A 10,844-nucleotide genomic window follows, 5' to 3' on the forward strand; every position below is an offset into this window, starting at 1 on the left:
ACATCTTTGAGGTGCTGTTATTAAGAACTGCAGGATGGGCCTTTGCCACCCCTAGAGACTGCTTTGAAAACTAGAATTCCACTACTTGAAATCCAGAATGCCGTCATTTGAAATCTACTCCCTTGGGTTCCTCTTTTAAATGCTGACTGTAGTGGGATGAGTCGCAGTTAGCTGCACAAACCCTGTTATGGGCTGAATTGTGTTGCCCCTAAAATTCATGTGGTGAAACCCTGACCCCCAGTACCTTAGAATGTGACGTTATTTAGAGAGAGGGTTTTTACAGAGGTGATTAAGTTAAAATGAGGTCATTAGGGTAGATCCTAATGCAATATGAGTGATGTCCTTATAAGAAGAGGAAATTTGGACACAGACACACAGAAGGAAGATGATGTGAAGATAAGGGAGAAGACGGCCATCTATAAACCAAGGAGAGAGCCCTTGTTATTAGTCAGGGTTCTCCAGAAAAAACAGAACCAATAGAATATATATATATATAAATCATATATAAAAATCATATGTATAATAAATATATATAATATATTTAATAAATCATACATATAACAATATATAATATTAATAATAATTATAAAATATTGTTTGAATTTAATATAATATATAATTTATATATAAATACAAAATATATAATTTAATATTAATAAAATATATAATAAATCGTATGTATGATTTATTATAAGGAATTGGCTCATGCGATTATGGAGACTGAGAAGTGGCACAATCTGCTCTCTGCATGTGGGAGACCCAGAAAAGCTGGAACAGAGCCTTCTCTCACAGCCTTCAGAAGGAACCAACCCTGCTGACACGTTGATCTTGGACATCTCGCCTCCAGAACTGTGAGAAAATAAATTTTTGTTGTTTAAGCCACCCAGTCCGTGGTACTTTGTTATGGCAGCCCTAGCAAATGAATACAACCCCCATTATTTATAGAATGGCTTGAGGGGGACCAGCAAGGAGATTGAGGGGCTGGGGAATATATACTTTGCCGTCTTCAGTTTTGTGAAAATGACAACAAACATTTTTGGTAGTTGGAGGCAGTATCGCATTATGGAAAGAAAAAGGGCTGCATTTGAATTCTAGCTTTTCCACTCTCTCTAGCTGTGTGGCCAAGGGAAAGTTATCTTACCTGTCTGATGCTCAGCGTGCTCATCTGTAAATGGGGATAAGGATGTAGCTGCTTCCCTGAATTGCAGCACTGTTGTGAAAATAATATGGCATATTTGCCGACTACCTGCCTATATGGGGGCTAAGTAAGTGATAACGATCATCATCATCATTATAAGGGATGGGTTTGTCACTGGAGAGAAGGAAGTGCTAAGATCTGCCCTCTCACAGCTCTGTAACTGACCTGTGGCTTTCCTCTCCCAGCATTATGAGGGTGACCATGGGAACTATCTCATAGCTATTGTGTCAGATGTTGATCCTGCCTCAAGCACTAGGAGTAGGATTGCCAGATAAATATATGATGGCTAGTTAAATCTGAATCTAGAGAAATAATTTCTAATGTAAATATGTTCTAAAAGTTGCATGGGACACACTTAGATTAAAAAATTATTCTTTGTTTATTTGAAATTCAAACTTAACTGAGGATCCTGTATTTTCATTTGTTAATCTAATCTGCCCAAAGAAACAATTATATATGACCAAATAATGAACTGCTGTTAGAAATCACCAAGTACTGAAATGTGTAATAAGAGCTATGTGTAGTTGTAGCAGCTGTATATCAAACAACCATAAAATTTCAGTGGTGTAAAACAATAAACATTTAGCTCAGACATCTAAGAGTTGGTTGATCTAGACTAGGCTCAACCTGGGGGCTTGGCTGAGGCAGCTTTGTTCCACATGTCCCTCATCCTCTTCTTGGGAACAGTGCGCTAGCCTAGGCATGCTCTTTTGATGGCAGTGGAGGAAGCACAAGAAGCCTTGGGACTGGCACATCATCACTCTTATCTTGTACTATTGGCTTTTGTCAATAATATAAGGTGGTCTTATGGCCAAACCCAAAGCCAAAGGGTGGGGAGATGTCCTCTGCCCCTTTAGTGGGAAGAACTGCAAAGACATAGGATGAGAGGTGTGGATACAGGGCAGGATGAAGAGATGGGGCCCAAAAGGCAATTTATCATTGTAGTCAAGAAGGCCGGTGCTGATGTGGTGGCAGTAGCTGGGGAAGATTTGGTGGAAGAGGTGACATGAAGGGTGGGTGGGATTTGGACAAGAGGGAAGCATCAGCATGAGCAAAGTCTCCACTGATAACTATTATCCATCTGCCTGTCCATTGCTGCTCTCCACCCTGCCTTTTCCTTAGGAGGCTGACCTCCATGAAACTGCGTTAATTCATTAAGCAAAGCAGTGTATTCCAAAAGCAAAATGGAGTCTAGGGCTCTCACTTCCCCTGTCCCAAGGTGAGACCTGTCCTTTAGGGGACGCTGCAAGGAGCTGGGGAGATAGGTCCCATGAGCCATGGGTTGGTTTGGCACTCCTGGCAGCATGGAAAGGGTCTCCCCCCCTCCACTGAGCCCGGAGAAAGGGAGGTTATAGTAAAGCCACATGGGGAGGGCGAGCAAGGGAGACAGGATCACATGGGAACAGGGACTGGGATGGCTGGGCCTCACCGGGACTGTGCTGGATTCAGCAGCCAGAGCTGTTGCACCTTCACACGCTTCCTTGTTATAACTCAGCTGGTTCTGGTGTTTCTGTTTCTCTGTGTCAGCTCACATCTCACTGACATCCTTCTCCACTTTTTTTCCTCCCTCACGGCTTCAGTGTCTGCAAGGTTTCTGCTTCCTCCTAATTTCAGTTCACTCAGAACTTTGTCTTCTAATGACCCTTCGTGGCCCTGACCACCCAGTCCCTCTCCATGCATTCTGTGTTATATTTGTCCTGACTCTCTTAGTCTCTCATGATTTGCTAGTAGACTTTTCCAAGGGCAAGAATCAGAACAATATGGTTTGTCTCTAGATGGGCAGAGTTTTTAATTCTAGCCACTGTGCAGCCTATGGATTGGGAAGGTGCTCAGCCCAGTTCATTCGGCAGTGGAGAAGTGGAAGGAGGGGGAAGGCAAGGACACACAGTGCAGTGGGCAGTGCACAGCAGCCTCGGGTTGTCTGTAAGAGGAGCTCTGTGTGGGGGGTCAGTTTCCCTTAGAAGGGGCGTTGGGTGCAGCAGGCGCCATGTTGAATATTGTGGGCACATTCATAGAGCAACATATTAATTGTAGGTTTGGTAAATAACTAGATGAGAGACTTGTGTGTTAGTACAGCACTCACAAGCTTTCACGTACATTATTTCATTTGATTCTCAGAATGCCCTTGTGAGGCAAAAAGTAGGTGCAATTATTGCTGCCTGACATCAAGGAACCTGAGTCACACAGAGAGATAAAGTGATGGGTGTCTGAGTGCAAAGACGTTAGTGGTTGAGCCAGGACTGGAATGTAGGTTTCCCATCTCCTTCTTTGCTGTTTTTATACTAGACCATAAGGATCGTCTTTGGGGCTGCAACTCTAAGAGGTGAGATGATTTTCTACCTCATAAAAAGCAAGAAGTCGGTATGTACATAGATGTTTATTACAATATTTTTTGTAATAGCAAATGACTGGAAAAAAGTTAAATTTCCGCCAGAAGGGATCTGGTTAAATAATTAGTGCTATATCCATATCAAGAATACTATGCAAAGTTTAAAAAGAGTAAGATTAAAGAAAAAAACGAAATAAGGTAGATGCATCAGTGCAAATAATGTTCTCCAAGATATATTATTCAGTGGAAAAGCAAAAACAGTGCTCCCATATGTATTAAAACATGAAAATATATTATACTTGTCTATGCCTAGAATATGGCTGGAAACACACATGAGAAACTGGTTCATGATGCCTATCTCTGAGCTGGGAGACCTGAGGGGTTGGGGGTTTGGGGTGGGAGGGAGACTTATTCTTAACTGTATGTCATTTTGTACTCTTTGACTTTTTTTTTTAACAATGTACATACCTTATATTTCAATTAAAAATTTAAAAAGGTGTCTGGAAGAGAGAGCTTTGCTTAGCACAGGTGAAGGAAGTTTAGGATGTATAATTTGTTACAGATGAGGACAGGCAGGGATCTCGGAGCCACTGGGTCATATCCAACCTGCACGTCATCCCCCAGCCCTTTGCTCCCTCCCCCAGTCCTTTGCCCCCTCCCCCAACCCTTTGCCACCTCCCCAGTCTGAAGTGGTCTTTACTTCAACCAGGGTCAGACATCTTCCTGCAAAGATGTCCTCTTCTCTTCCTGGCTACTTCAGCTATGGACTGTTGTGGCTTTGAGACACTTCATCTTGGGTGTGTTGGAGCATTTAGAGGATTATAATAGTAACACTAACAATAGGTTATGTTTATTGGGCACTAACCATGCACTAGGCACTGGAAATTTTTCATGGATTATTTTACGTAATTTTTCAGGGCAACTGTATGAGCTAGGTACTATTGTTATTCCTATCTTTATAGAAGTGGTAACTGAGTTTCAGAGAGGCTAAGTCACCTGCCCACAGTGACACAGTTAGGAACAGGCAAAGCCTGGACTTAAGCACCAAAGTCCCTGTATTAAATCCCTTCCTGCTCGAAATACTTGGCATGGTTTCTGTTTTCCTGGCTGAACCCTGGCTGATACAGGGGATATTCAAGAGGAAGAGGTGACTCAAGATGCTCAGAGGACTTGGGGAAATCTGACTGAGGAGGGAGCAAGGAGCTGCTTGAGGAGGACCCCTCCACGGAATATGCAGGGATGTGTGTGAAGGCACATGTATGAGCATTGTATCAGTCTGGGCCTACTCAGGAGACAGAAACCACACAGTAATTCCAGCAGGGAAGGCAGACTATAAAGAATTATTAATTAATGACAAGAGATTGACTACTTAGGGGTAAAGACAACTCTAAATAATACAGAAAGGAATAAATTTGGGAGAGGTGACCTCTGAGGCTGAGACTCCGATCTCATTGGAGGGGGCGTGGCTGGAGCCACTGGATGGTGTAAAAGTTCACTGAGGTCAAGGTCAAGCAGGTCCAGGCTGGCAAGCAGGAAACTGCCCGTGGGGGTGCCAACAGAACTCACTGGGAAGTTGTCTAGGAGTTGGTGTTGAACTTGCCAGGAAGTCATTGGAGAGAATCTCAGCTGGGAAACTTGTTGGGAAGCTGCCCCTAAGGTGCCCCTGAGACCCTCAGGAGGTGAATGCCATTAGGTGTACGGGCCAAGCGCTGCAGCATTGAAGGAGTAAGAAAAACGGAAGCGCAGCAGAACCGGCAAGGGAAGCCCCTTCCTCTGGCGATGTCTCTCCAGCGCCCTCTACTGACAAAGCTGAACATGAGCCCTGGCAAAAGAATTGTTTGTAGGGTTCAGCTTCAGACATCAGGAGCAGGGCAATGAAGGTGGATCTGCATCTGAGGGGCAATAAATTGATAACTGGCTCAGCATGTGCATATGTACCAGGAATTCAGTTCCCTTTCAACCTACCTGCCTCATTGCCCTGGGGGAAGGTCCTGTCTTTTGAGAAGTTCACCCAAAACAGTATTTCACAAGCCCCTTCCAGGTTCATGACGCTGTGCTGGGCACAGAGGGGAATACCAAGGATCACCACATGCACGTCTTACCTTTGTGGACTCCGTAATCCAGCTTGAGAGAGAAGGAATGCTTCTGGATGTTCCCTAAATTCACCCTAGCTTGCCTGCCTTCTTCACTTTTTGCTGGGAGTTTCCTCAGCCTACAAAACTTCTCTTTTATCTCCACCTAAGAGAGTCCCCTCCAGCCTTCAGCACCCATCCCAGCTACTACCACCTGTGACACTGTGCTTTGTGTCTCTGGCTGCTTTGTGTGAAATGATCTGGTGCTTGTTTCCTCCCTCCCTCTGGATTAGAGCCTGGGGGAGGGCAGGTCACACTGCCTCGCTCATAGTAGGTGACAATAAAGGATCGGTTTAGCCAATGGCCCTGGCCAGGCGGTGGCTCCCTTCTGGCTAGTGAGTGTGACATAGGCAGGCAGACCAGAGGATCAAGGAACAGTGCCTTCTCTTTTTTGTGTTTATATACCCCAAGCAGAACCAGAGGCCTGTCTTTCTAACCACCTTCCTTTTTGGATCTTTCTACTTTGTTGTGGGAGAATTAACAGTAGATGGATTCCCACAAAGTTGGGTGTAAATCGAAGTCTTGTAAATGTAATTCTATTTTAAATGCTTGGGAAGTAGAGGGATAGGTGTGGGAACTTTGCTATTTAAAGGAATTTTTGTGCATAATTTCGCAAAGCTGCTTCCCGTCAATGTGTAATTTATGTATATCCAATGGCCATTCATATCCTGGGCTTGTTAAAGCAAAGTCCACCTCTGGTGACCCCAGAGCTGCCTGAATACAGGTGCCCTTGTGCTCTAACCAGGTGGGAGCTCCTGATGGGAAGAATATTCCAATGAAGAGCCTGTGTCAGGCTGAAATTCTGGACTTTGTCATTCAGAGCTGGAAGCGGCCTGGAGACCTTCCAGCCTGGGCCACAGTGGCTCAGTGACAACTTCAGATTGGCTTATTTTGGGTCAGAGGAGGGGCCCAGTGGAGTTCAGTGGAAAATGTTCTGCACCAGGGATAGGGGTCCTGGGGTTCTGGTCCAAGCTCTGCCATTAGCTAAGCGCAGACCTTGGCAGGTCATTGGAACCCTCCAGGGTGCAGCTTCTGAATGTAAAACTGCAGCACGTAGGCCTGCCCTGCATCACGCAGGCCTGTCACCATTGTTTCCACCTCACAGCAGGTGGGCTTGGAGTCCAGGGGCGTATCTGCTATTAGAGCTGCCCCCACTGGCCTTTTAGAATATGCTGAATGAGGTCTTAGAAGGTCTCCCCTTTGCTGAAGTCGCCCTCAAAAAACCTCCTTTACTGTTTCATCAGACACTCCTTTTTCATTTCTGGTAAGTTAACATAAAATAAACTTATTCCCATAAAGAACTTGACTCTCATCTTTGTGCTGCTCCATCCTCCTCCTCAGCGGCAATAAGAGGGTGACCACGGCTCAGTGAAGCAAGTGTTGGCCAATACTGCCCCCTTGTGGTCCAGCTTGTCCTCACTGGGAGGCTTTCAGCTCAGGAGTTTTTCCAGATTCCTGCTCCTGGCCATTTGCAGAATTATTAGAAGGTCGCCCCAGAAAAGCTGAACCCACAAGATCCTTGGGAGAGGTTCCAGCTCTAGAGAATGCCTGGTGCTTGAAATGATCTGGTGCTTGTTTCCTCCCTCCCTCTGGATTAGAGCCTGGGGGAGGGCAGGTCACACTGCCTCGCTCATAATAGGTGACAATAGAAACTCCAGAACTGGCTTTGTGGAGGTCTGTGTTCCAGGGAGGAGATTAAGGTGGGGATGAATACGCCATCAACAGAAATTCCTGGGAGCTGCGACCAGGCAGAACCATGGGAACGAGACCAGCATTGGCAGGAGCCATAAGGGGGGCATTCACCATTCACATTTGGGGCATCCAGCGGGAAGCAGCCATCCCAGCAGGCAGGTGGAGCGCGGCCCCTGGGGGCTCCCTCCCGCAGGCAGGAGGCGTTGGAGATCTGTGACAGCAAACAACAGGGTTTGTCCTGGGGCTTGGGATGGGATCTCCAATCCTTGACGGGGTGTAGGGCTACAGAGCTGGGCCTCCGGAAGTGGAACGACAGGTAGAAAACTAAGACAGGAGGAGGGGAGGGTCTGGCAGGAATCCAATTCGGGGCTTAGGACATAAGGTGAGAGGACAAGAGTAAGCATTCAGGGGTAGCAGGTGGACTCAGTCACCAGAACTTGGGGCTGGGTTAGAGCCAGCCTGGCTCTGAGTCTGCCCTGTGCCTATAAACGTGACTAGAGGCCTCCAGATAGATCGGAGTCTCCAGAGGGGAGCCGAACCTATGGGAAAGGATTAAATGCCTCTAGCTGTATGCGAGGGGCTATTTCAGGCCTGTGTTTAGATTTTTACAAGATTCCGTGTAAGACCTGAGCTCGGCAAATTCTGAAAGAGCTCAGCTGGGTTTCTTCTCTGCCAGGCCCTGCTGGGCCCTGCTCCCCTCGGGCGGCTCGGGCCTCCTTCCCTGAGCCCCCACCTGCTCTGAGCCTCAGAGTAACGTCCCTGCCAAGAAAACAGAGCTGCCGTCCTGAGAGGGATCCGTCTACTAAATCACCCCACGTCGTGGTGGCCGATGGTGGCTCAACGGGCCACTCTTCTCAGGCCTCTAGGGAAGTATCTGGACGAGTATCAAGGCCCCTATACCCAGATGATGGAATTTTCAGCGCAGAAGCAGGATAACAGGAGAGACGGCTGGGAGTTTGGGGAAGGCTTCCCGCAACCCCTCCTTGCACCACAAGACAACAAACACCCATCAGCTTAAAATCCAGGCGCTTAAATGAGACCCTCCTTAAACACCCACATGTGGACCATGGCTCTGCTGTCCATCTTTGCTGGTTAAGAGGCTGCTGTCATCACCAGCGGGATCAGAAATGGCTCCCTGTGACAGGGACTGGGTCAGCGCCCGTGTCTTGCCTGCGGTTCAGAGGAGTCTTTGGTGTGGTTTTGCTTTCAGGTGTCACCTCAGAGCAGAGTCTCCCAGAAAGCCGGTCCTGAGGGATGCGCGTGGAGATCAAGCTTCCTCCCTGCCGGAAAGCCCCAGCTCACGCCAGCACACGAGCGGTCTGGGGAGTGTGGCCGTGAAGGAACCAGTGTACTGTTGTTTAATGCGACTTCCCCAGTGTATTTCTCTAGACTCATTTCCCCCCATGTGCTCTGTGGTTCCCTCCCTGAGAACTAGTTTCCTACTGAACTCACAGCGAACCTGCTTCAGGGACGCGGGATCGTTGTTGGAGGGTGGATCAAAATGAAGCTTTGACCCACAGAAGCTTCCTGAAAGCCTCTGACTTGCATTTGCCTGCTTCCCTGCAGCTTCGAGGTGCTTCCGCGGCAGCACCCAAACCGCTTCCACGATCTCTCTTGGCTACCTTGGGTCACACCCTCAACATCAGACTGGAGGAAGGGTTGCCAGATTTAGCAGCTAAAAATCTAGGAGGAACGGCTGAACTTGAGTTCAGATAAACAACAAATAACGTTTTAGTATAAGTATGCCCATGCAGTGTGTGACAACCCTCTTTGGAAGATGCCTGAGAGGTGTGGGGTGCCTCTGGCAGCGAGTGAACACGGAGTTCCCTAGAAGAACCACATGAGGACCTTGGCACGGTGCCCTGACACCACCCCAGGCAGTCCTTTATGAGGGCCTGGATGTGTGAGGCCTTGGCTAGGGTCCATATGCGTTGCCTCATTTAATCCCCCTCCGAAGGGATTGTTGTTATCACCCCTATTTATGTGTGAAGAAACTGTGGCTCAGAGAGGTTAAGTGGTTTGCCCATGTCACACAGCTGTTAAGTAGCAAAGTTGAGATCCAAACCAAGGTTTCTTTTATTCCAAAGTCTGGGGTTTTACTTCCTCTCAGGCACAGCACTTACTGTCCCACACCTGTGAACGGAGCTGATGGCCCTACAGCCCCCCACAAGTCATCATCTAAAGGATCCCATAACCCTCCCCTCTACCCCATCTCTAGACGCCCTCCAAGGTTCCCAGTGACCAGTGTTCTGCTAACAGGGTTGTGACCACTGACTGCTATGGAGAGTGAAGGCAGGGCTGGGAGTTCTCAATCCTGCAAGACTTAATTGAGCCTTCTCTGCCCTCCTTTTTGCTGCTCATCCTCAGTCAAATGTCACCTTCTCTGTTCCCCGTGGACCAGTTCCCCTTTCTGCTCCAAGCAGACTTCCTCTTTGGGGCCTTGTGGCCGGTGGTTCATCCCCCTTTTGGCCCTAATGACACTGAAATGTGACTGTTGGCTCACATGTTTCTGGACCTCCACACTGCAGGCTTTATTTTTTTTAACTGAATGTTTTTTGGAGCCATTTTAGGTTCACAGCAAAAGACTTTCGTGTTTCTTTTAGTATGAGGGTATCTGAGTCATCTCTACCCCAGCACCTTGCACGGCATCTGGCACACAGATGGTGTTCAACATGTGCTTGTTGAGTGATGAGTGAGGCAAGAAACACTGGAAATGATCCAAAAACAACAAAAAAGTATATCATTAAATGCATCTTTGCCATAGAAAATGAAATCAATTCCTGGTTTCTCTGCAGTCTAGAGTACTTTGTTTTTTGTGGCCCTCCCCTGGTTGATTTCCCAGTCTGCTCTAGAGGCTGGGACCCAGAGAATCCTCTCCCTGGCAGCAGTATTGCCTTCGTCCAGAAGATGGCGAGTGAGGCCTGCAGGAAACCATCATGCGGCAGCTGGCAGAGCCAGGCCTGTGTGGGTGACCCGTTTTTGTAAAAGATACAGGAACCTGGAACCTATTTCCCAACCCTATAAATGCGCATGGAAGATGCGAACTGGCCTTTGAGGTGGATTCTCTGGCTGATCGCTGTGAAGAGGAGCCTTTTGGAAAAGGTGTTTAAAGGGAAAACGTGACCACAGGTTGTAAAGGGGCTGCTTCTCATAAGCCCACTTTGAGTAAGTGTGTCTTGAAATGCCGTGGAAAATGAACTTAATATAAAGCAGACACAGCCCTCAAACTCTAAATGACTCTGGACAACATCCTTTTTTGCCTCTTGAAGCTCGTTGGCTTTGGAAATCACCCCCAGCTCTGTGGAGGCCTCCCCAGTTGGCTGAAAGCTTCTCTCATGTCACATCCGTCTTTGCACAGGTCTGCACACTTCGGAGAGGTAAGTAAGGACTTTCCGACTTGAGCTGATGGGAAAGAGGTGATGGCCTAACAAAATGGCCTGGGGAATTTCCAGCACGATGGGAATTTGCCAAGTAGCTCTTTTACAGGGCTGAT

The sequence above is a fragment of the Diceros bicornis genome, chromosome 12 (assembly GCF_020826845.1).
Source record: "Diceros bicornis minor isolate mBicDic1 chromosome 12, mDicBic1.mat.cur, whole genome shotgun sequence".
Taxonomy (NCBI): Eukaryota; Metazoa; Chordata; class Mammalia; order Perissodactyla; family Rhinocerotidae; genus Diceros; species Diceros bicornis.